This window comes from Corvus hawaiiensis, chromosome 3, assembly GCF_020740725.1.
Source record: "Corvus hawaiiensis isolate bCorHaw1 chromosome 3, bCorHaw1.pri.cur, whole genome shotgun sequence".
In the NCBI taxonomy this organism is placed as follows: Eukaryota; Metazoa; Chordata; class Aves; order Passeriformes; family Corvidae; genus Corvus; species Corvus hawaiiensis.
Genome location: NC_063215.1, coordinates 87,817,718 through 87,844,308, shown reverse-complemented (window position 1 = coordinate 87,844,308; position 26,591 = coordinate 87,817,718). Strand labels below are relative to the sequence as shown.

Sequence of the window (26,591 nt, the reverse complement as noted above, 5' to 3'; positions counted from 1 at the left end):
AACTGGTTTTAAGTCAAGAGACGTTAGGAACAGAAGTAAAGAACTCAGATCTTTTCCTCTCAGTGTTGGCACATAGCATGATCCCCTCTCTATCATCTGCTATGGAGTAGTCCTTTTGCTGATCTTTAAGCAACAGTTGGCAATACCTGTAAGATACAAGCCAGAAACAGCCTTCTGCACCACAACAGTAGTAATTACTACCCCTGAATTGAGGAAGACTCTCCAAGTTTCCACATAAATTCCCCATTTCCTATTGAAACATAATGGCTTAGAACGTGAACATTTCTCTCTCTCCAGAACCTGGATGTGTTCGAGTAGGAAGAAGTAACTACCCAAATTACTCCTTTATATCTAAAGCAATAGAAGCTCATAATTTTTATGTTGATATCCTAGGAACTCTGCACACCAGAAATATAGGATGAGTGCTTGCATGTACTTGGATGGAAGACTATTTGGGTTTCTCTTATATTTGCTTTCACCCCATCTTGATATGGTTGAAAACTACTTCAGTCTTCAACTTCCTACCTGTTGCAGTTAGGCTAGTATGTTTGCTATTATTTTTCTTTTTTCAGCAACAGCCAAGATTTAAAATAGTCCTTCCAAACTTTGAAAAAAGAAATTTAATAGCCTGTTGCAAATGCTTGTTAGAGGGGCTAAACTCTGCTTTATCTCAGGCATCTTTTAGGATGCCTCAGTTATATGTAGGAACAAAACACAGTAAGAGTTTTAAGAAAGAAAAAAAGAGTAAGCAACAAACCTTATCTTCCCATCTTCATCATAAAAATGCAAAGCTACCCATATGGTCCACTGCAAAAGAATGCATTTCCTGGAGGCACTGTGCTGTCTCACTAACGAACACATACAAGATGTACTGTACAGATATAGGCTGGAGGTCACAAAATCCCACTGCTGACCAGCAAAAAAAAAAAAAAAAAAAAATCCTCATATTTCACAGTCAGGAGATTCTCACAGAACCACATTTCACAACACACCAGCTGAGTAAGGACTTTTAAAAACAGCAACAACATCAAAGCATGTTTAAGGTCCCAGTTACACGATTTCTGCTCAAAATAAAAACTGTTCCCACTGTTTAAAGGAAGAGAGAATTGGATGTGGTTGTGGCTTTGTACAGTGACGTGCATGCACAGCATCATAGTAGGAAGCTTGCAGATCCATGATGAAGGGCATGAGCATGTGCTCATACATCCCGAGACAGAAGTGACTGCGTGCCGATTCACACACTCAGGGACACACGTGTTGATCAGGCAGGACGGAGGCAGAAACACAAGTTCACACATGTGCAATTCTTACCCTTCTCTGTATACAAAACAGATTTAAAGCCTGAATGAAACAACTTGGCAATCAGATATTTCTCATGTAGAAAATACCACCCAAGTTGCAGAAGTCATTTTTCTTGCTACTCTTCCATTCCACAGGCATGCTGGCACTTCATGCCGACATGAAGTCATAGGATATTCCAGGAACAGCACTAGCCTTTTTTTCACCTTTGTTTCTTTTTTTTCTTTTTTTTTTTAAGAAGTGGCAAGTTTACCAAAATTGGCTTAAACCATGAAGAACAAGAGCCTGAAAGATATGTAGATGCTTTAATCATGGGACAACCAGCTCCCAAGAGAAATCTTGGGAATCTGTGTTCCTCTGAACACCAGCAGAGTCAAAACCACAGTGAGGTCAGTCGATGACTGTGGAAGAACAGGGGCTTCTGCAGGCTCTTCACCAGCTTGTCTGCAACTGTATTAATAAACTGGAATTTCTGACATTCATAAAGCAATCCAATAATTTCTGATAGAAACAGTGGAGGATTATGTACATTTTGCTGTAAATGACAGCATCAATTGAGGTTTTGAAGTGACACTGTGGGTCTTGGATGGCCTTTCTATGCTTTTAAGCCACTGCTGCTTCAGCTGGAGCCCAGTCACAGTGCTTTTCTGTGACGTGTCTTCCTTCACAGATACTAATTATTTTCTAAAGCATTCTAATGAAACAAAGGATTGTAAATGTGAACATATACTCTGCCTGCTGATTGCTGCTACCAATCTAAGATTTTCAATGACTCTAAAACCACAGAACCTAATCTCCAGTTTTCCAAAGCTGTACCACAGGATCCTAATCCTGTCCCTCCAACTTCTAACCCACCAACAGAATGACAGGAGCCTCAGGCATTAAAGCAGTCTTTAGCAGGCACCACCAGAATTCCAGGCATAGAATTAAAAGCCAGTTTTGCTCTGTAGTGACAAGAAGTGATTCCAGCTAAAAAGTGCTCTGTAGCAGGAAGAGACAATGACTTGGTCATCTCTACAAACTCTGAAGAGGCAAGAAACTCCCAGCAGAAATCAAATGTTACCAAAACCTACCACTGACAAATATTGCCCAGTGGCCTGACGGAGCTGGGAAGAAAGGGTTCTCTGAAGCTACAAAGTCTCATTGTCACAACAGTTAAAGGATGATAGTTATTCATTAATCTGTTTCCAGTCACGCAGCTCTGGTGGATTGGTTATTTTCGGTGAGTTTTTTGGGTTTAGACTGAAAGCAAAAAGAAACACTGTGCATTGCTTAAAACACTGAGAAATAAAATGCACCAAATAATATCTATGCCAGTCTTGCAGATCTTCTTTTGGAAACTCCTGCTTTATTAGCAGGGTTAAAGTGACACCAAAATGTTCAGATCGAAACACAAAGCTGAGGACAGATATTCTGTCCTAAATACATATAACCACATGTACTGAGAGGAAAAGAACACTTTATCAAGGGATTGAGAGCAAGTCCAAATAGAACAGTTTTTTCAGATGTTCCAACTTGCTGCATTTGTCTCAGTCACACAAGCAGTGCTTTCATTTGCTTTGTCCTCTAAGCAAAGCTCAGTTCAAGAGCACAACTCCCTTTTATTCTGAAGCCTGCAGACTGCAAGTAATCCAGACAATTTTTCCAAGATCAGACACCACAGGAGAAGGCAAATGATTCCTGGGTCATGCTAGTTTTAATGCCTGTCTCTCTGCCACGCCATCACTTCTATGCCGCTTCTACAGAGGATGACAGCTTTGGAACAGCTTCAGTGCAGAAGATATGAAAGCCATATTAAAAAAAAAAATGTATCAATATGTTCTTACTGTGAAAAGTGCAAAGTTGTATCTTTTTCTTAAGACCTTTGTGTTTAGAGTCATAATGTAAAGGTGATGGTCAAAATTTTCACTGTTACTGCTAAGCACTGCAAGGATCATGGGCAAACAACACAAGAAAACATCCAAAAATTTGAAGTCCTGCAGAAAGGCACCAAGTTTCAGGATCAAAGGAATGTTTGCAGACCAGCCAGCTCCAGAAGTACCCTTCCTCTTTCAGGAAAAGAAACCTGCACTGTGAAACTGTTCCACTTTCCCTCAGTTCAGTTACACACTGCTCGTGATCTTTGCTACAATGGGAGGCAGAGGAAAGGAAGAGGGAGAAGAAAAAGGAGAAAAATTGAATCTTTTGACCATCCAAGAGTTTGGTAAAGGTGAAAAGAGTTTTTAGGAAAGGAAAAGGAAAAATCTACACAGCGTTATTCTTAAAGCTTAGCAGAATCAGCCATTAAAATACAAACAAAAACCTGCTCATCCTGGTGTAAGAATGAATTTTTTTACAGTGAGAACAGTCAATCACAGGACCAAGCTCCACATGGATATGCTAGAGACCCTATCACTGGAGGTTTTGAAGATGCAATTGGACAGGGAGCTAGATAATCTCATCTAGACTTCTTTTCCCATAAAAGGTTGGATCAGATAATTTTTCAAGGTTACTTTCAGCCCTCGATTTTTCATGAGCTTATGACCACTAAATTGAGGATTTGGTTAAACCATGTTAGCTTTAACATCCAGCTGAGTGCACAGTAGATTCTGCTTCCTGAAGAAGTACCTATGTGGACCAAGATTGCCAAAAAAATTCAGTCGATTCTGTACCATTGTTAAGATTTCAATGTATCATCTGTCCAGTGGTAACACCAAAGTTACTCCTCAGTGACAATAGGCCTGTTTGGCCATTTACGTTTGTGCTCATGTCCATGCGTTTTCAGCTTTATTACTATCGATTTTGGATTCTCTGCTTGCAGTACAACAGTATCCACATTACTGTGATTTTTAACTGTGCATCTGGAGCCAAGCAGACAGACTGAGTTTGTCATCTTTTGCTTTCCAGTTGCCGGTCTCTAAGTTTAGACCACTGAAGGTTACACAGAACACCCCTTTGCTCTGCCAGCCTCTAGAGACTTACTTCCAACTCTCCTCCATGCATTTCCTGCTCTGTCCATAGAGAAGCTGAGACAACTGGAGTCATTAGATGAAGGAGTCAGTGTTGGTGAATGCTAATGAGGCTATCAAAACTGTTATGACACGTTTGGCCACAGACCATCACATCTCTGATGCTTCAAGTTACAAAGAAGTGCACAGATATGGGCACACAGAGGAACTGAAGCATAGGAAGAACAAGAGACTTTTCCTGGAGAGGAAAAATGGGGAAATACGAAAACAGACATAAGAGAGTGAGGTATTTTTAAATCTACTTGGTATTAGAGAAACTATGGTTATTTCTGGCTTTAACAAAAGGTCTGATTGTGCTGCATTAAGTCATGGCCTTCTAACTTTAATTTAGGTTACTTGGGTAAAACAGCACTGAGGGACCACAGCAGAGCCTTTTGTAAAAGCTAAGCCTGCTTAGAAGTCAGGTTACTTATACAGGTGGCTAACATGTTTTCAAGTTCAAGACGCCACAGGTTTGCTGCAACTGATCTCTAAGCTCCCCAGACTAAAGTTAGCTCAGATCTGTCTGTGTGCACCCTGCATTTCCCGTCCTAAGACAAGGTGCCAAAATACTGCACTGGTAAGTCGCCGTTGCTTTCCATTAACTTCATTTCAGCATCACCTAACGTGCAAACTGATGGTTAGAGACAGAAGAAAAGGAGAATAAAACGTGCTCAGTACCATACCTCTCGTGGCACAGAATCAACTGGTGCTGCCTCTGTACAGTGGCAGCAATGTCATTTCCCAGAGACATGGCAGGTCACCAAAACAATTTGTAAGTATTTCAGGATTAAGAGTCCTTGGCCAAGAGTAAGCTTACTCTTTATGTTATAATGATGTTCTCTAGAGCAAGGACCTGTTTAAAACACCAAGCTTTTTAAATTCATCCACTCAAATGATGCTCTGTGAAGCATCATTTGGACACGAAAGCAGTGATATTTCTCAGCTATTTTATCACAGACTGTCTTAGATTGTCTCAAAATCTGACATGTGAAGGGTTATTTTCTGGCAAATCTGTACTGTTTATACTATTCCTTTACACGGAAGGTTGAGATAGAAGGCCTGAATGCACAGAGATAAGCATAATCTGGGAAAAATGTCAAATGCAGAAGAAAAGGAAGAAAGGTGATAATGGAAGACTAACCAGAGCCAAAAATTCTGGGAGGAGAAATATTTCAAGAGGTCCCAATCAGAAGGTTAAATGTGGATAAGCAAAACCAGTAGCTGTTCAAGTTCAGAAGAAAGACAAGCCCTGAAAAGAACAGACAGCTGAAAGTAAAGAATGAGACAGAAGAAAAACCATGAGGCAATGACAGACAGTCATTCAGGCCCAGAAAAATATGGAACTCAGGAGATAACAGTCCATGGGAAAAAAACTACATGAGATGAATATGAATTTTAAGGCTGTAAAATTCAGCCAAGGCCTGTAATCTGGAAAGGCTGTGGTACTGTTCAGAGGCAGAGCTCTCAAAAACCCTTTTCTCACTACTTGGCAAGGAATCTGATGCCTGCGAAACTTAGCAGAGCATAGCTCAAGACAAAAATGTCATAGAAGCAAGACAATATCTGTTACATGACAATGGAAAAATTTAGTTCAAGATTTTTGGAAGCAACAGAGAAGGTGAGGATCCTTTAAATGAAACTTAAGTCCATGGAAATGGGAACATATGAAGACAATGGAGATGTGAAAAGTCTGCCTGGGTCACCTTTACATACTCCATGCACCAATTCCATCAACATGACAGAGGTAAAAATAAAAAAGTGAAGGAGGAAAAAATAACACTGAGACATCTGGGGTTTATGGAAGCTTTTCTGACTTTTTTGATAAAACGTATCAAAACCCAAGAAGTATATTTTAAGTACCCTAAATTTTTATTTTGGACAACTCAGGCATCTAAGTTCTAGCTAAGTTGGTCAAAAAAAGGTAGGAGAAAAACATTCCTGTACAGCACGATTTGAAGAGGTGGGGTAACTGTACATGAACTGTCCAGAGCTCGTGTATCCCTCTGTGTGTATATGCGCATGCACACGTGTGTATCCACCCAAGATAAAAGTGAGGAGGAGGGGAAGTTTTTCATGGAACAATTTGAATCTTCTAACCTAAACAAAGAACCTTGCATTCACGCAAAAGAATGTGAGAGATGAATTTCATCTCTTTTAATTAGGAAGGGAGCTTTCAAAGTAATTCACCACTTTTATTGCTGTATTATATTTCTTTCATCATAAAAACTCCCTAATTCAATGGAGTCTGCCAGTTTAAGGCTACTCACCCTTGCAGGGAGAGAAAGAAGAGACTCGGAGGTAACAGATTGTCAAATTTTGGAAAATGCCACTTGTATCTGCAACACACAGGGAAAATATATAAAAAATTAGCCCCAAAAAGATGATTACACAGAAATCAAACACATGGACTGTGACAGAATAGATTTTCAGAGAAGCCAAATTAAGAGTGCTGGCACCAACTCTGATGAGGCCTGGATCCCACCCAGAATAGATAGATGATTCAAAGTTAGGCACCAAGTCAGTCTTCAGAATCACACACTGCTATTCCACACCGCACCAACAAACACAAAAGATATACTTAGTGAACCAGAAATCCAAGTAACCCATCCTCTGACCTACTGGTGAACTATATTCCCTCCTACCTTATCCCAAAGCCAAATACAGAATCAGCAAGGCAGGATTCCCAAGGCCCTCTGCCATTCTCTAGAAGAATAACTAAAGAGTGCAGTAGTGCATAGCTTCTTCTGCAAGTTCCGTTGGAAAGGCAGACTGGAGTACCATCAGTTACTCATCATTATCCCTGTCTGCATAAGAGAACATGCTCCTAATTAAATTATAATGATGTTTGAAGTTAAAACAAGAGACAAGGAAGAAGACCTGCTTTTGGGCTGTTCAAAGGAATTGGGATAAGAAAGATTTTTTTTTCAGGTTGGGTCCATAGATGCCACTTAGAGATATTTACTCACTTGAAAAAAAGGGTAAAGTGCCATCAATTTTCACTTCTCTGGTTATAGAGCCCAGAACCGGACTGTGTTCAGACAGGTTGGACAGGACATAGTTAGTGTTGATAAAGAGAAGATCCAGTAAAGAGTGCCCAGAAAGTGTCACTGAAGCCAGCCTCAGGAAAGCTGAGCTCCATTTAAAACCACTTAAAAAGGAAACTCTCTACAAATTAAGACCTGGTAATGAGTAAAAGAAGATCAGAGGCAGAACTACATGCTGATTGTGAGAAAACTCAATTAAGGAAATTGTACCCATCTACCCACCTGCAGTGTTGAAATGACAACATGTTAATTTCCAGAAATACTAATATTCCTACTTCACAAGAAGAATCAGAATAGTGCCCAGGTTAAAGTATTTTTCATAAACTAACAGTGCTCTCTACATATATTCCTTGTCTCTGTTTTCAACATGAAGCACATATTGCAAGATGAAGGTTCCTTGTAGAAATATTTTCAAGCAAAAGCAAGGTCTGCATGTTAGACTCTGTATTGGGTTTCTGTGGCAAGGTTTTGGTAGCACTGGTGGGGAGGGCGGCAGTACAGTGGCAACTTCTCACAGAAGCTGCCAGAAGCTTCCTCTGTGTCTGATACAGCCAATGCCATCTGGCTCCAAGTCAGACCTACTGCTGGCCAAGGCTGAGCGATGTTGGTCGTGGCTCTGGGATAACATATTGGAGAAGAGGAAAAAAACTGTGAAACAGCAACTTCAGCTGGAAAGAGGAACGAGAATATGCACATGAAACAGCTATGAAGACACCAAAGGCAGTGGGTGTAGAAGTGCTTCAGGTGCAGGATCAGAGATTCCCCTGCATCCCCATGATGAGGCAGCTGTGCCCCTGTAGCCCATGGCAGTCCACAACGGAGCAGAAATCCACCTGCAGCCTGTGGAGGTTCATGGTGGAGTAAATGTCTGCCTGCAGCCTGTAGAATAACCCATGCCAGAGAAGGCGGTTGCCCAGAAGAGGCTGTGATGCCATGAGAAGCCCACATGGGAAGAGGGTCCTGTAAGGACCTGTAGGCCCATGGAGAGAGGAGCACACACCGGAACAGTTTGCTGGCAGGACCTATGTTCCTGCACAGGACCCATGCTGGAGCAGTTCACAAAGAACAGCAGTTATCTGTCCCTGACTTTATCTCAATCCACAAGCCTTTCATTATATTTTCTCCCCCATGCCCAGCTGAGGAGAGCAACAGAGCAGATTTGGTGGGCACCTGGCCTGCAGCCAGGGTCACCCCAGCACATACTCACATAATTTATCAAGGAGATAATCATCTAGAAGCAGCTAAACTTCTGTCTTGCATAACAAATAGTCCGAACAAAGCTCTAAACTATACCAGTAGAACCAGATTTGGGCCAGCTTTGTTTGACAGCTAACTCTTTACTTAACCACCATAATAGATCTGGTTTATTTCCCATGAAACTGTGAAATTCAATTGTGTTTCAGAGGCATAATCTTTACATAGCACACATTAAATATAGTCCTGCATAAGATCCACCACGAGATTTTTCCTACCTTCACACCTGATAACAGGTGTGGCCATTCTAACTCCATACTTGGCACTGACTGCTGTCAATAAGTCAAGGGCAATCCTGCCTTTTACAAACATTAAACGCCTTTGGTGTTGTCACCAGGAAGCACGTCAGAAGTGACCAAGCAGTAAGCTGTGCACAAAGCTCCCATGAATGTATCTCAAACACACAATGGGAAAAGATAACAAGAAGGGCATGGACGAAAACATTTAGCAGCAGGTCCTTATTCAGAATGAAAAGATTTCCCACTGAACACCAGGACACAAATCACCTGGAAACTAAATTGCAGGTTTCTAATATCAGAGAGCCAAAAAAACCCCAAACTAGTCTAAAAACAGTGCTACTAAAAATATTATTGTAACTGAAAGCCTCTTTAGCAATGAAACCTTCACAATACTCTCTTTTGACAATTTAACTAGCTTTTCAATTTAAAGCACTGTATCTTGATTCGATGAAGGGAAATGCTGTTTTTTTAAAACAAATCATCAGGTTTGTTGTGCAGGCTACGTCCAGGTTATGTATGAAGTGCAAGATGGTAAAAATAAATAAATAAACTAACCCCAAAACAAAAATAAACACAACAGAATGTTTTCATTATGTGAATTTAATTTAGCATTTATTTGCTGCTAAGACCAGGCTATCCCTTCTTCCCTCACATCACTGCAACCAGCTATTGCATTACTTTTTGAAAGAAACTCTCAGCAGCATTAGTGCTGCTGTACACTTACACACTGCTTACATACTGAGAGCTAAATCTTTCACACATGTCTTTTCTTAAAATCATATAATATCCCGAGTTGGAAGGGACCCACTGGGATCAAAGTCCAGCTCCTGGTCCTGCACAGGACCATCCCCAAGAGTCACACCTTGCGCCTGAGAGCATTGTCCAAATGCTTCCTGAGCTCTGTCAGGCTGGTGCTGTGTCCACTTCCCTGGGGAGCCTGTTCCAGTGCCCAAACACCCTCCGGGCGAAAAACCTTTTTCTAATATCCAACCTAACCCTCCTTGACACAACTTCAGGCCATTCCCTTGGATCCTGTCATTGGTCATCAGAGATAAGAGACCAGTGCCCAGTCCATTTCTTCCTCAAAATAACTCATTGGAAATTGGTTGTTTTGGTCATTTGCCTTGGCCTTATGAATGAATGGCAATTGCAAGATGTAGACAAACAACTGAGCTGCATTTGCAATCAAGGCTTACAGCACAGTATGCTCAGTGTATCACAAATGTACGCATTTCCTAAGAAATTAAAGAAAACACAGCAGGAATGTTCATCATCAGGCCCTCAGAGTTTGAACCTGTTAAATGTATTCAATATCACATTTGCCAGGAGGGTGTTGACAGGTGGAAGGTAATAGCAAAGAATTTTGTCATTCCTATAAGCTGAATGCAGCCATTTATTTCCTTCTATGGACATTATATGGCCTTTTAAAAGCATATTTATTTCTGGCTCTGCCTGTCCTGTACGAACCTTCTCCTCAGGATTACAGAATGAGAAAGTAATCCTGACCAAAGAGCTCTAACAAGAATTACCAGCAGAACTCAGACTCATGACTGTCTTCCTCAGTTTCTGTGCAACAAGTGAGGAGCCAAAAAGAGAGAACAGTGGGGGACTGTTGATTGATGTTTGATTAGAGTCCTCAGGAAGCCACATCCTGGTGTATGGCTGAACATCAGCCTCCTAAACCCTTGCAAGTACTGACCAAGCATCAACAGCACAATCACCCTTCTCTTTTTTAGTGTCCTGAGAACTCCTTCAGGATCTACTGCCTGCACACAGGGCTCCTGAACTGAGCCACGGGAGCTGCACAAAACTTGCGTTACCTCCATGGGAGAAGGAGTGCCCAGATAACACAGGGAGCATAGCCAGGCATCCTCTCCCAGTTCTGTCACATATTTCCAATGAGAGAATAGAGGTACACGTATAGTACAGTTAATGTCACTTCTTCATCTCAGGAGACTATCAAAAATGCACTCAAAGCATAAGGATATATGAGCTAAAAAAGGGAAAGATTTTCAACCAAACTTCTTATATAAGTAGGGCCAATCACTACCATTCTTATTTATAAACTAACAAAGAACCAGTGAGTGACTACAAGTCTTGTTGTAAAACAGAAGAGTATGCTGGGTTCTGAAAAATCTACCAGGCACAGGGCATCTCCAGCTAGCTCTACTCAGTCTATGCTGGCACTGATCAGAAACATTCTTCACCTGTAAATTTAGATTCTTCCTGCTGAAGTTCATTAGGATGGTTCAGCTTCTTTGAATGCAATCAAAGTCAATTTAAAATGTATCTAATTATGGTCCTCAAAGCATAAGCACCTCATGCAATGAATTATTAAGACTGTTTAAGTAAATCTGTTAGAGAAGAGGAACAGTAATTATTTTGAATTAGTGATCAGCAAACAAGTCCCAAATATTCTTTTGCACCAGTCCCAGGCACATTCATTCCAGGAGGATTCCAGAGTTATTATCTTACTTGGTAAAATCCCAGCAGTGGGGCAACACAAGGAGTGCAGGATACAGCAAGCTGTGTGTGCATACCTCTTAGCTGTAGGAGCAGCAGAGACAATAAAAGAGGGTATATCTGAAAACTTGCTCTGGGAACAATTAACGAAAAAATGCCAATGAAAAAATGTCTTTGGTAATCAAACAAAACAACACAACATACACAGAAAAAATACAGACAACAACTTCAAAAGAGCTCATAACCACTATATTCTCCTTAAGGTGATAGATCTGAACAGAAATCCCACTACTCTCACACCATCTGCTCTAACTACTGTCTACCATTTGCTCTGATATGGGACCCAGACCTTTTGTTTTGTTTTTCTCCTTCCTCTCAGCCTTTTGTCCTGCTGCCCCAAAATTTCCCACTAAACCTCAGACATCTTGATTGAGACTGGTACTTCCCTGCAAAAAGTCCTGGTTTTGATACATTCTGCTAAATAAAAAGCTGTCTTGTAAGAGACATCCATCCTAAATCATATCGCTTTAAGGTCAGTAGCATCATGGTAAGGACAGTATAGAGCAGCATGTTGAATGGACTGTACTTTTTTTTTTTTAACTGAGTTCGAGGGCATTTGAAGAATCTTGTAAATGATGCCATCAAGTACTACCCAGAGAGGAAGCTGCATGGGAATATACTGAGGTCACAGCAAACCTTACTCAGCTTTCTCTCTCCCCTCCATGCCCGCCCTCAAGTGCAGCCAAGCGTGGGATCCTGACAGCAGGAGTTTCCCACTACAGCCCTTTGGCTTCATCTCTCCATCAGCCTCCAGCCTCTCAGTTCTTCTCAGGGACTCTCCATGCACTCTGAAGAAGAAAGATCCCAGGCATTTGTCTGGGGCTCTGGGAGCTGCTTGCCTCATTCCTTCTGAGGAAACAGCTGGAAAGTTGCCCTCAAAAACTCATTTGTGAGCTGCATCCCCTCCAGAAGTTTTATCAGCTGCTCATTTCAAGCAGGTTTTTATAGAGCAATGGGAGAGCTGGACTGGATGAAAGAACTGGATCAATGCCTTTGCCTATCCCAGGGAACAGATCCTCAAACTCAGATCATTCTTCACAAAGTCCCCAGTTAAAGGTTCTTACATGCAGGCCGCTTTCTCTCTCTTCCCATCTCACCCTCCCCACCTCAGAGTTAACAAAGTTACATATACTGTCTGTCTAGGAAAACACAAACAGCCACCTTTTCCTGCTTCTGTCTGAGAACTGACTGGAAAGGCCAAAAAGCTCTCAGGTCTAAAGGATTTATCAAACCAAGGCACAATGACACTGATAATGAAGAACATAATGAAGAGATGCACAATTTTAATTATCTTCCCTCTTAGGGAAAAACAGAAGGAGAGAAAGACAAGAATCCTCTTAGATCACAGGAGGATTGTAAGAAAGGGGAAGAACTGTTAGAGAGAAGTGTTGGCATAAAACCAAATGGGCACGAACTGGCTATGAACAAATTTAGTTTGGAAATTAGAAGCAGATTTCTAAACATCAGAAGAGCGAGGTTCTTGAATGGCTTCCCAATAGGAAGCAACAGGAGCAAAAGCCATTCGAGACGGAGATTGATTAATTAACTAAGGGAATCCTGCAACATAATTTCCTGCAACTACAGAAATGGTGTATTCCATGACTCGGGAGGTCTCTTTCAGTCCTGCACACCTCATCCTCTGCTGAGCCAAGACAGGATATATAAATAGATAGAAACCAGAGACAAGGTACATTAAAACTGGAATATTAGCAGGGCAGCTAGGATAAGGGTGATTCTGCTTTCTATATTAAGTAAATTTATGGAACGTTTTTGAGTGACATTTATTCACCTGTATGTACTTACATTTTTTTGGGTAAAAATTTGGGTCATAAGGGAACACTCAAACAGGAATAAAGTTCCATGATATCTATGATCACCTGCAAGGAGCAGTATGGAGGTGAACCCTCCCACCTACCATGCAATCAGTCGACTACATTGTTAGAAGTTATCTTCACTGACCTGCATCCAGAGGTCAAAGCTGTCAAAGGAACTGTAAGAAGACGTAAATAAGTGAGAAAATTTACATAGAAAATCACGCAGGAAGAATTCAAGTGAAACAAAGAAGTTTTACAGCTGAGAAGTGTGTGGATGGGTATAGAAATGATCACCTGTCTTTTTCAGACTTGACTGAAGTTTTGCTGGAAAGAAGTCTCTGAAAGCATTAAAAAGAGTCAGCAGGGAGAACCTCTTCACATTCTATTTTTATATCGAAAAGCCCAGGACAATACCACCCTATTCTATACACAGGAAAATGCTAAACACATGAAGATGAAAAAGCATGAAAAATATAGCACTGTAACATAAGAAATCATCTGTGAACTCTCCTGTAGCACATCAAACATGAGGTATTCATTCATTCCCACAAATGGAGTCAGTGTTGATCTATAAGCTGCAGCACAATATTACACATTTCAGTTTCATGATAAGCTTCAGCTCTGTATTACACATTTCAGTTTCATGCATTTAAGCCAGACAAACATTCCCAGGGGATTGAAAGAACCCTCTACAGTGAGTTGTGGTTCTATTTCGGATCATATCACAGCATAACAAATCACAGTTTCAGACATTGGGATAAGGGGCTCAATAAAGCAAGTAGCATGATAACTTCATGTATACCCCTCCCACACATGCAGCAATGTGTGGAATCAAATCCACCTCAGGCCCTTCAAACTGTACAACTACAAAGCAACACTCACTCTCATACCTGCATGCATCCATTATTCATCTATATATATTCTTAAATACACATCATTTATTACATACTGTTGTACAGCAGTAGCTATCTAATCCTGCCCACACACATCAGCACTGTTTACCATATCTGATCTCTTGCATTTGGAAAAAAAAGAAGAGAACAGAAATGTTTCATGCAGAAGTTCTTTTGGTGGTGCTGGTTTGTGCTGCTGGTTTTTCATCTGCACTCCATACAAAGTGGTCCTCAGAAGCAGAGTCCTGGTATGTATTTGGTAACCCACCAGCTCCCTGTGACTGCTGTCCCAAAAGAAATTCCGAGGGCTGAGAATGCTGCACTGGTCCCCTAGACCCCTTGGTCTAGCAGATTTTTAGTGTCAAAGAGGTTTGTAAATTAAAGTAAAATTTAAGAAGAAAAAAAAATAGCCACAGCTTAAAGACTGAACTGGAAAACCAGCCATATTGCAGGTACCCTGTACTAGAACTACTCCTGTTGATCTTTGCTCTGGTTCCCAAAGAAATCATGTTAAAACACGCAAGAGCATTAAAAAGAGTTTATCTTATTAAAACACCTTACAGCACCCTGTGCAGATTAGAAAATTCTTCTGAAGTATGAAAAGACTTCTGTTGATCACTGAGTAAGGATGAGAGACAAGACTTCGAAGAGAGAGCAAATATTTCTGAGGTACCAGATGCTATATTTTCCTAAAGAATTCTGCACATTAGATGCCTGACTACTCATGTCATTTTGTTCTCAGGCTGAGAAATTGAAAATTTCTCTCTGAGCTATTTTGATTGACTGGGCCTTGGGACATGAAGTCAAAGTAACAAGCGTGAGCATAAGTCTCCAGACTTTCACAGTCACCTTCTTGTTCTCATTATTGTGCTCAAAGTTGAAGAACTGTAGTAGCTTCATTTCCTCCACCTAATTAAGTTGCATTGAAAAGGTAAGTGAAACAGGGAAAAAGTAACTTTCCTGGAGTATGTTTTCATTTTTCCATTTTAATTTCACCTACAAGTCAGCCACCTCAAACATGACATTGGATGGTTGGCAAAAGCGTAACATTATTGCCTAAAACCTAACATCACTAGAACTCATTGCTTGTTCTTGGGTATTTTCTTAAGTGAAAAAAAAAAAAAAAGAAGAAAAGGTTGTTCAATATAAATAAATCCCTGAAGGGCTTCCAACCCAAATGCGGTATAGTATTAGACGATGAAAGAACTGTTAGGGAAGTGAACAAGAAACAGGAAGTTGGAACTACCTGGCCAAGTTTCACTCTATAACTTGAGTAGTGTGTCATTAAAAAATAACCAGCACAAAGAGTGAAAAACAGCTTCCAGTACAAATATATACTTTTATGATCAAGTTCTCCATAGACAGAAATTTTTTTATTTTCCTAGAGAATATGATTAAAAGACAGTTATTGTTTAAATCTCAGGGAAAAGAGGAAGCAGACGTATACACAAACATAAAAATACAAAGTTTGCATAATATTTAAAAACAGTATGTCTTTTTTTAAAATACCATATCCTGCCAAAAGGTTTAGTCTACACTACAGTTATTACACATCCTTGCAGGCATTACAACAATCCCTGTGCCACTGTGACACACAGTCCTTCTGTCCCACCCTGAAAGGAAGCATTAGTAGTTCGCAGTCTTTGATTTCCAGATGAGCTTAATGCAAAAGCCCACTTGAAACTTTCCAAAGGGCCTCTGAATCAGGAAAAGAACGCAGAGCCTAAAAACACAAGGCTTGTGTAATGCAAGTAGAGTACTGAAAAACCGCATTGAATTGGGAGATTGAATGATTCACAGGACTGGCAATGGAATACAATATGTCCTTCTACCAGGTCACTAGGCTGGATCCATTCTGGATGACAACCAAAAACCATTCCCATTCGATTACTGCTCATGTGAAATGAATTGATCAAGGCTCTCCTGCTAAGGGAGCAAGTTTGTCACTTGAAACAAAAAGATCACAAGGACTTGTGTGGGCAAAACCTAAAGAGATGAAGAAGCCATCCCAAAATCTACCTAAATAGTCAGCCCATTGTCAGGAATCTGACAATGCTGGCCAGAAAAAAAAAAACCAAAAAGAAGTTTAACAGAAAGATGCCAAACTTCGGGTTTGATCCTGACTGACCCAAGACAAGCAGCTAGAGAGCAGCACTGGGGAAGGTCACTCAGCCATGGTTCAAGGCATCACTTATTCTGTGACTGAAAAAGGGAACTGCAGTCTTCCAGGTCTGTCAGTTTAACTGCTTTCACCCAGAAGAAATTAATTTTACCTTCTTAAAATGAAAGCAAAAGAAATCTAACTCACTGGTGAAGCTGTCCAAGATTTTTTGAAGATAATAATCCTTCAGCTTATTGGGATCAGCACTTAATAGATAAGGTGCCAAGAGCTAGTTCAGCCCCAGCTGCCAGTGCACCTTTCTATTCCAGCAAACTCAGCTTCCTGCCCTTTAGCACACACAAATTTGGCACATTTAATCAAGTAAGTGTTCATTTTAATAAAGTATCAAATTGCCAGTAAAAATATTTTGCTTGCCTACCAGAAGATAAAAATTGAGCCTTTAGCATGTTTTCTCAAAAAAAGAAAAGAAAGAAAAAAAAAAAAAAGAAAAAAAAAAAGAAAAAAGAAGACAACAAAAATGCTGCCATCTTAATGCAAACACTAAAGCTTTTGCTTTATTTTGGATCTGTTTAAGCTACTGTAAGATGTACTAAAACAAACTGCTCCATCCACCTCTGTATCCTTTCATCAAGTCCTGAACCTGAAAGTGTATGATAATTTCCAGGGCTGCACAAGCTGCCAACCTGAGAGTGAAGCACTGGTGTAGGCATGCACATACATGGACACATACACACATAGTATTTATAAAACCACTGCTGTAAGGGATTTGGCGTTTATTTTTTTAATTAACTGAAAATGATAACACGGGAGCTTTTCATCTGGCATGAACTTGGATTTCATCAGCTGCTGAAAAAGATTCTCTTGGAGAAATAAAATTACAGTGTTTCTTCATGTACTTTCCATGGATTTCAAAATAAACAGAAGTATATGGTCATGCCAGTTAATAACAAGATGGAGGTAAAGTTACAGGTACATCTTGATACACACCTAGAAAGAGGCTGCAGAGTTAGACACACACTGGTAACACATCATATTGGCTAAATGACAAAACACCCAGATAAAAATAAAAAGTGAATCACAAGGGAAAGGAACTGGGAAGGGCAGTTGCAAAGTGCCATTAGCCTTCCTGCTGCCCCTGGATATTGCATTATACACAACGTGGCATAAAGAGAGTTCATCATTTGATGCTCCTTCTGCCCACACACATTTCTCACCATGTCACATTTCTCAAATGGAAACTAAAAGTGATGCAGATGAAAGCTTCAGAACCGCTTTGAATCTGTGCTCCATTTCAAAAGCCAGAAGCTGCCCTGTGAATCGGCTCCATGCCACACCCCAGCCCACTCCCTCCCCAAATTTGACAAGATGGTAAGAAACAGCCCTGAGTATAAAAGCTGTTCTTTCCAATGAAGGCACTGAGAAGTGCAGCCCTTACTAAATAACAGAACTGCCAGCTGCCACCTTGGTTTTCTCTTTTTCTCATATGGAACCTTTACAATCCATGGTCTCTTGAATTTATGAAAAAGGAGGAGGGGGGAACCTCAGCAGTACCTTATTTGGTACTGCTTAGAAAAACAAAAATTCCTACCTCTTTTTCCCAGTTCATGCTACAAAACACATCAACTTGATACATACTTTTGCCAAATGCTCCGAAGATTATTTCACAGGTTCCAGGGTGTAGCAAAAAGAACAAAAGGGATTTCGCCATTGCTTGATTTACTGGCTGGCAAGTTCAATGCTGTATTTAAATGTGATAATTTAATGATACATTAGGTCACTACCATGTTTTTGTAATGTCATTAAACTGGTAGAGTACCTAAAATTTTTTTTAAGACTTCTTGTTCATTATTTTTACATTTAAGAAATAATACTCTCAATAATAGATTTAGATTAAAGAGAGATTGAAGTTTTCAAGGATTCTGGTGAATCTGGCAAAGAAGAAAAGAACTTTGGCATTACAGGTAAAAAAGGAAAAGCTCAGTCGTCAATTGTCTCAGACACAAGATGACAGATGTACATATGTGAAGATGAAAATAAATTAATTCTTTGGAGGATGCTTATCCACATGAGTATTGACAGATCTGATGTAGTCTCCCTGTGAGAGTCAGGACTAGCAGCATTGAGGTATCTACTTCACTGAAAATATTCTCTGGGGAACACATTCCTGCATTAATTCCTTTCCATATCCACCTTCAGAGCTATTAAATCTTATTTACTTTCCTTCTTATTCTCTGCAAGTTAACATTTTTTGATCTTGCACAGGACAACATCTTGAGAGGTCTCCACTTATACAAATAAACTTGTCCCATGTGTAATGAAAAATGTGGCATTCCAAATGCTAAAGTAGGGACAGGCAAATAAATCAGACATAAAACCACACCTATCACTGTTCAGTATAAAAAACCATGAAATCTCTTATCAAAGAAAAAAGCAGGTTACTATGTCACCAGCACAGTGAGCCTTTAATATGAAACTGGGGTTGTAAGTTGGGATCCTGATTCTGTCATTGTAAAGCAGAAAGAGGCTTTACCTACAACAAAGAATAAGGCCAGATTCACCTCAGCTATGAGAGCACCAACAAGCCTTCATAACCTGTGGTAACATACAGCACTTCATGACACCAGCAACATTCTCAGGGAAAGGATTTTGCAGTAGGCTTCATCAAGTAAGCTATTATAAGATGCTCAAAGATGAATTAACCTGAAGCTCTGCAAAACAATGACCAAAAAAATTATATTAGAAACCAAGCTGACAGTAATTTGTTGAGTAATCATGAGTCTTGCTCTGGCTAAACTCACTTAGCAGAGTTACTGTCAGTGTAAGCAAGCAGTAGACAAGTGCTCCAATGGCAGTCACAGAATTTATAGCACCACCAACACTGTCAGTATCTACTGGCAGGTAAAAAGATTAGTGGTCTCTAGTGAAAAAAGCTATTCAAGGAAGCTCCGTTTCTTTAATTCTGCATAAATATAGGTGGAGGATCCCTTTACATTTTAAGTATCACACACATATGTCATATTAAGCTAATGTTTTGGGAACTCTGCAGGAGTTAACTGTATGACCTCAGCACGAGCCACAGACAGAGTGTTTACTCCCAGGTACAAAGTAACTCAAAGCAAAACACTTGGGAGCAAAATAAAACAAATACTAAAGTGAATTCTAAACAACACAGCAAAAATCAGATCTGGCACATCACACTCTCTTCTCCATTTGTGAAGAAAAGATTTTAATTTGAAATATAGGGAAGTAGAAGAATTAAACAGAAACAACTCCACTACTACTGTATTAAACATGTAATGCAGACAAATAGTGGGGAGATGCAACCTTTAAGAGCTTAGCTGGACATCAGTGATGATGGAGGAGACATTTTGAATGCATAAATTAGCCTCCTATGAAGGCAAACATCTTCTAGGTTCAAATGTTTCTCAGGATATCTGATAGCTCTAGAATTCACAATGAAATTGCAATCTGCTTGAAGGGAAGTGAAAGAGATTCCTCAGTAAGTTACCGAGGCAGTAGTCAGACCACCTGACTACTGCCTGCTAGTTCAGAGAGGAACTGAGGAGGGAAATCTTTCCTCTGATCCAGTAAATCATTTTGAAGGGCCATTCATACCTGGATGTCCAATGAAGCAGAAGGAGTATAAAGAAATGGCTGGGTTTTTTCTTGAAAATCTACTAATATTACAAGGATGCACTGCTGCACAGTATGTGTTTTACTGTCTCTTGCAGGTAAGAAGGGGGTCTTCTGTTCACATATTCCACTGATTCAGCAGAGGTAGTAGAAGTCTAAACTTTTCAATGAGGCATAATAATTCGAAGTCAGAATGACTGCGTTCCATATGGTCATTCAGCTCTTTTAATCTGCTTTGCCCAGCATGTCTCACATTAAGGACTCAAAATCTGCAAATCTTTCCACTCCACTGCAAGTGATTTGTAAGTAACGGGAATACAGCCAGACAGAAAAGTCTTGTTCAAGGAACAACCAAAGTCCCAGGTCACAACAGAAACATCAAGTTCTACCAGAGGTTGGATCAGAGGGGAAATTGACAACTCTGATCATTCTCTACTCACAAGAGAGATGCACTAGTTAAAATAATACCTTCATTCCTTTTAAAGCGTTTGATTTAAGCAAACCCAAATTCCTACTCCACAAAGAAGAAAATTTTAAACCCCAGGTGACACAAAAGCAAGTATACACACACAAAGGTAAGAACAGATTATTGCTGCATTTTCTAACTCTTTGTTTGTATGGATGAAATACGGCGCAACTGTTAGCCTCTTGTACCTGTAGAGGTATTTGGATTTCTAGGAGGAAACTGTATACCCGGACATGACCCTCCCCCTTTTCCCAAACTACTTTACAATATGTGGTTCAGTCATTAGGGTTTACAGGTCTTAGCCAGCTTGCAGATCTCTGACCTCTGCTATACATCTGTACTGGATACAAAGGTTATGTTCCCATGTCAGATGTCTAACTCCAGCCAGCAACTTGATCAACACTGAGTGACAGTTCTTCCTCATCTCCCACACCACTATTGAAGTAACATTTCTGTCAAGCGATTCCACACTTTCCCCTCTGCTTCTTGATCCAGGATGACCTCACAACACCCTCCAGAAAAGATAACATGGTCATAACCAGGTTCTAATATACTTCTCTTTGTAATTCAGATCATCAAAAAACAATCGAACAAAAAGACTGCCCCCAGAACTGAAGGGAATGACAATTAAAAACATTAGCTGCTCCGACTGGATGCTACGTACCATAGCTTTGCGCTCGTGTGAACAGTTGCTAGTTTGGTGGTTTAAAAGACCTCGCCTCCGCTCGGCTTTCCCCGCGGATTGTTACCAGCTCCCCGTCTCAGGGAGGCTGACGCCGGGTGCGGCAACAGCGCCCTCTGTCCGCCACGGGGGAAATGGCATCTCCTGCCTCTGCCCCCCCAGGGCTGACGATGGATTTAGTTAAATTTAAACAAATATATACAACATTTGCCCGGCAATACTTTGGCACCCAGAGCTACACCGACAACACAGTTTTTAGAAGCTCCTTCTTCTTGCTGCACAAATCTCAGTGCGTTAAAGACTTCAAGACGAGACTTGTTTTTACTCAAGTCAATGACAAGTCATTTCAAGCTTCTTGAAAGTTGGGGTTTATTTTGTTGGCTTTTTTTTGTTGTTTGTTTGTTTTTTGAAATCTTTAATCATGTCCTAAGGAAAAGCCAATTACAACTCTTACTAGCTTTCTGTCCCCCCACATACAAAAGCACTTGCTTGCTTCTCCTTCCTCACTCCTGAAGCAAAGCTTCTATGTTGGAAAGAGGATTTCAAGAATAGGAGCACAAACACCGACAAATTGTCAAAGTTTTTTTTTACACTTTTATTTTGCCTCCATGTTTTCCCATGCTCTGCTTAAAAGTAAAAAAAAAAAAAAAAAGGCTTGCAAAGAACATTACATATTAAGAGACTGGAAAACTGCAAGGAAGAGGATGTGACTCTAGTTTGACTTACCAATTTTATCCAGATGTATATTTTCCTACTTGCTTTTTACAGCGGCTGAGCTCAGTGCTCAGGAACGTCCATCCCGTGTCAGGGAGCCAGGCAGAGCGCTGATCCCCACGCTGGATGCTGCTGAGTGAGCGGAGCTGGGGTGCCTGCTGCTGCTCCTGCTGCGGCTGCTGCTGCTGCTGCTACGTGCGCTCTCTCGGACCCAGACCAGGAACTGCTTCCCATTCCCCAGCCCCGCTCCAGCGCTGCGGGCTGCGGGAGGCAGGGCCGGCCCCTGCTACTGTGCTGCGCTTTCTTAAAGGGCCCAGCGCCGGCCTGGCGGGAGCGCCCGGCTCCGGGAGCCGCTGCGGGCGGGAGCAGCAGGGGAAGCGGGGGGGCACCGCCGCGATAACCATCGCCCTGAGAGACGCTTTCCTACGTGCCCCGGGAACAGGAACACTCACTCTTCCACGCAGCTTTCCACTCAGGGCTTTCAGGTGTGGCGAGGTTGAATTTTGGCTTCCTTCGCACCCTCTGCAAGGCCGGTGGGGCAGGAGGCGGCGGGGTCCGCACGGCTCCCTGGGCCGTGGGCGCCGGATCCCGTCTGTGGCAGGGACCCCCGCGGGGAGCAGTGCGCCCACGCCAGCCTCTGCTCCGTGACTGACACTGCGGCACACTGTCCCCAAACCATGGTCTGCAGCAGCACGGGGATGTGGGATTTCCCCTGGTACTCAGCTCAGTCTGACCTTAAGAGATTTTATTCCCTGTAATTGAGAGGATATGATTTAACTAAATAAAAAGCCCTCATTTCCTAGTTTTTCCTCTCCACTCATTCTCCAGATAGCTTTAGTCTCGTGTAAACCACTGTTTCTAGCATGTTTGCTGTTTTCTGACTTCACTTTTAACTGTGTCTGATTTTAGTAGCTAGATTAATGTGGAGGAGTTGTCTGCCTCGTGTGTGTTGCTGTCTGCAAGTGTAAGAAACCGCATGCTTTGTTAAACAGAAATACTGAAATTCAGAGATAGTTACACCATCTGCAAAATCTCTCTTGGTTTTTTTTTAACTCATGGAAATACGTGTTTGCTCTTTGTATGTGTAAGCCATTTGTTTTCATTACAATAACTGAACTCTCATGATGACAATACCAATCAACACATATCACAAGGCAAAGTCATATATATACACACAAAGATGTGTATCTTTAATGACGCATCCAGAGAAAGCCAGTTACAGGGAAAAATGCCGCCTTCAAACTGGCAGGCCAAACCAAACAAGATGAGGCCAAGTCACCACTGTCCTGTCCTCTCTGCCTTCACTTAAACCAATGCACAATAAGCACCGAACAGGTACAAACTGTTTGCAAGCCATGATGTCTTTCTTTCTGTTTCTTCGGTCCTATGGAGGAGAACATGGGTATAAATCCAAAATGGAATGCAGCCCTTTTAATGATAATGGCCCATCACAAACAGGCTCAGTAGGTGCCCGCTAACTACTGGCATGTATACCTTCTGCCCTGTAAGCAAAGTAGCCATTTGGCCACATGACTAAATTCCAATATTCAGCACTATGAGCCTTGTATGAAACCACAGAGACCTATCAGCATTCCTCTAGTATGAGCCGTGCTATGCTCCTGCCTTTCTCAGCATAAAGCCTGGGAAAGTTTTGTATTATTTACACATGCAAACTACATGTGATGCATGGTAGAAGAGATCTTAAAATTCCATCCTCCCCTCTGCTCACACATTTGCATTGGTCTATTAATCCTCACTTTCCACTCACACCTCTAGCTACCACTTTTTTCATCTCTTCCTCCAAGTCCTTCCCCATTTACTCCCTCTTCCCCCTTCTGCATGCCACGTACTTCTGTAGCTGATCTCCACCTTTCGAGCTCCATCTAACTGTCTTGATGTCCCCCTTCTTACCTCTAACCTCTCAGTTTCTCACTGGAAGCAGAAAGAAGACCTGAAAGGAGACCTAGGAGTGATGAACCAATTCCTTCTCTTGCATCCCTCTCCTTCCTACAGCAAAGTTCTGGAGCCAGAGACCTGTATGTATCCAGCCCTAGAAACTAACCTGCAGCAGCAGGCCAAGGCACAAGGGTTAGGCATGCTCACGTTACCAAGGCTATCTCCCTGCTCACAATTCCACACGGAGCCATTTATTATGGTCAGTGTAACCAAGATAGATGGCCCTTGTCCATTAGTTAAAAGTTAACAAAACACCCATCTCTAAGACAAAGCTGGTCTTTGGTGCCTTAGCTAAGGTTATTCTGATATGTTCAAAGCAGGCAGAATCTGTCTACAAGACAATGGGGTAAGGTGCTTCAGTGGATGGGGAGTTTAGTGGCAAGGACACCAATGATGGAGAGAAATTAGGGGCTGGGGGGAAGCTAAAGTGACACTCCACTGCTCCACACATACAAAACAAGAACATGCAAAACACCAGAAAGTGCCTAGCAGGAAACTGGCTTGTGCCACTGGAAGAATGATCTAATCACCATAAATGTTAAGATAATAAAGGAATATCTGCAGTTCCTCACATATGTTGCTCCTTACTCTCCTCATAATCCCATGTGAAAGCTGGCCCCCTCTCACCGCAGCATCTGGATGTTCCATTGACAGAGCATTGTCTCATGGCTGCAGCACAACTCCTGTTTTCTATTACTGGCTGTAGGAGAAATGTGTGGTATATTAAACAAGGACATAGAATTTGAATTCTGCTGCATGCTTCAATATTTAGTCACCAGTAACTGAAACTAGGTAATCACTGATTCTTTCTGTGACTCTGTTCCCTCAATTACAACAAGGTATATTAAACTCTGGTGTTATGTAATTCAATACTTGCATTAGTAACAGCTTGGGATGCAAGCTAATGGAGAAGCCAGTGTTTTTATTATGAAATACTGAACTGGAGATACCTCAGAGAAAACTGGAAGGTGTTGCAGTTTGCAAAAGTGTTTGATTTGGTGGAGCATTCCCCTTGCACAAGAAGTGACATTTAATAGGAGCTATTTTGGTGTCTTAGCTTATAGGGGACAGCAAAACCAAAAGTCCTGCCAAAGGTGCCAAAAAAGAAAAAGGTGTGTTTGTCTCTCTGAACAGTGTATCACATAATGTCTACTTTGCAAGGCAGCACAATCATACCTACAAAGGCAGCTCCTTCTGAATTTAGGAATAAAACAATTAAAGACATCACCTGTCTATTTCCACAAGAACTTTTAGGTTCTGAAGACTAAGGTCAAAACCAAAAAAGCTGTACTATTATTTGTGTATAAGGGCCCAGAATAGTAAGGAGTGAAAAGGGGAAAGGGACATACAAAATCAAATAGATTATTTGCTGTTCAAAACCGTATTCCTTTCAGAACACAGAAGCAAAAGCTTCTCTGAGATGTTGCTCCACCTCTGGAGATATGAAGTGTTTGTTAGATCCCTCATCAAAACAAAAGGACACGGGTATATTAATCTAACAACAAAAGTGTCCATTGTGAGAGGAGACCTAGTGCCAGGCTGCCTGCTCCATCTGACAGGGAGAGTAAACACCACGGCTCTGTGCACTTGGCTGCATGCCTTGCCTGACACCACCAACCAGTGCAGCCACAGGGCCAGCAGCTCAGTCACCACAGGGTACAGGACTAACAGGACTTTCCTACCCTCCCAACAGAGGTCATTTCTGCATGTCTCCCAGTCTCTGAAGTGCCACACAATGTTTTGAGCATCCCTCCAGTCTGAAATGCAGAGCAGTATCACTGCTATACGCTTACGTTGGATGTAACGTGGTGGTGGATCCATCACTATCCTCACTCATCAATGAACCATACAAAATTCTGTCTCCTATTGCTGAGGGGCTGAAATGAGGCATATATAGTCAATATAATAGAAATCCATGTACATTCATTTAGTGAATATAATCCTCCTAAAATTATTTTTGAGCTGAAACTGCGCCATCAGATCTAAAGGCTGGATTCCACTCTCAGTGACTGCCAGATGAATAAGGACACTTCGATTCAGGGGTACATGTGTATATATATATATGTGTGTGTCTATATATGTAAGTTTCAGATTAAAGTTTTTCAATCCTAACCAGTATCTTTAACGTTGTTGATACATCATTTTGAGAACTTGCTTTGAAGTTTTAAGAAATAAAGATCTGGACAAAGCTCATAATTTAAAATTTATAACTTGTAATGCCACAATATTGTTTTGCACTTGATGAACCATAATGCATGTACACACTTGTGCATGCATGTATGCATTTACACATGAGTATTCATGCAGATGTTTGAGTGAAATAATGACAAAACTTATTGCTGATAGGGATAGCTTGCATCTGATTTATTGCTGGTGGTGTTATTTTTCTGCAGCACTCTTTACACTGCAGAAGAATATGTTTCTGTTAGATGCCACTACAAACCCAGCACAAACATTTATTTTTTGCGAGTTTTATTTATTCCTAACCATTTTTTTAATTGAGAAAATAATTTGTTCCTAGAAGCTAAGCCTTAACAGATCTGTAAGAGGTGTGCAGTTAATGAAAGTTATGGCATTCAACATGAAGATAATTTCATGACAATGCCTGAAATCAATGTACTAGCTATCAAGCTATTTTACCAATTGTTCTTAAATGAAAAGATTTGGTTTCCATTTCATAAAATGGCCCACGCTACAAAACTTAGGTCAACTAAAACTATGTTCAAATCTGTATTCATCATAGTAAAATGTAAGATGTTGGTTTGGACATTCCTGGAGGCAGCACATTTCAATTTTCACCCTTTTCCCTGTGTTTTTCCTGTGTTGTCAACAGGTCCTTGTCTTTCATTGGCTTCTCAAGCCCATTATAATACTCGCCCCTGTATTGGTTAAGATTTAGTGAGTGGTCTGCACAAGTTGTTTGCTGGCAGGGGAATAGGCCAGCCTGAAAGAACGAAAGAAA

At 41.0% G+C, this 26,591-nt stretch overlaps 1 protein-coding gene across 7 annotated transcripts in view; it reads right to left on the bottom strand.

Moving 5' to 3' along the window:
• The window catches only part of DAAM2 (dishevelled associated activator of morphogenesis 2), a 204,208-nt gene that overhangs the window by 154,905 nt on the left and 22,712 nt on the right, over positions 1-26,591 (bottom strand). Inside the window, exons 1-2 of one of the 7 annotated variants that reach the window (XM_048296266.1) lie at positions 21,686-21,931; positions 6,557-6,625 (exon numbers count right to left, since the gene is read on the bottom strand). The exons of 4 other annotated variants lie outside the window; for them this stretch is intronic. The gene's annotated coding sequence lies outside the window, so the exon portion shown is untranslated. Of the gene's footprint in view, positions 1-6,556; positions 6,626-20,941; positions 20,995-21,685; positions 21,932-26,591 lie in introns of those variants that run through there. 2 more of the 7 variants (XM_048296263.1, XM_048296268.1) reach the window with 2 other exon arrangements.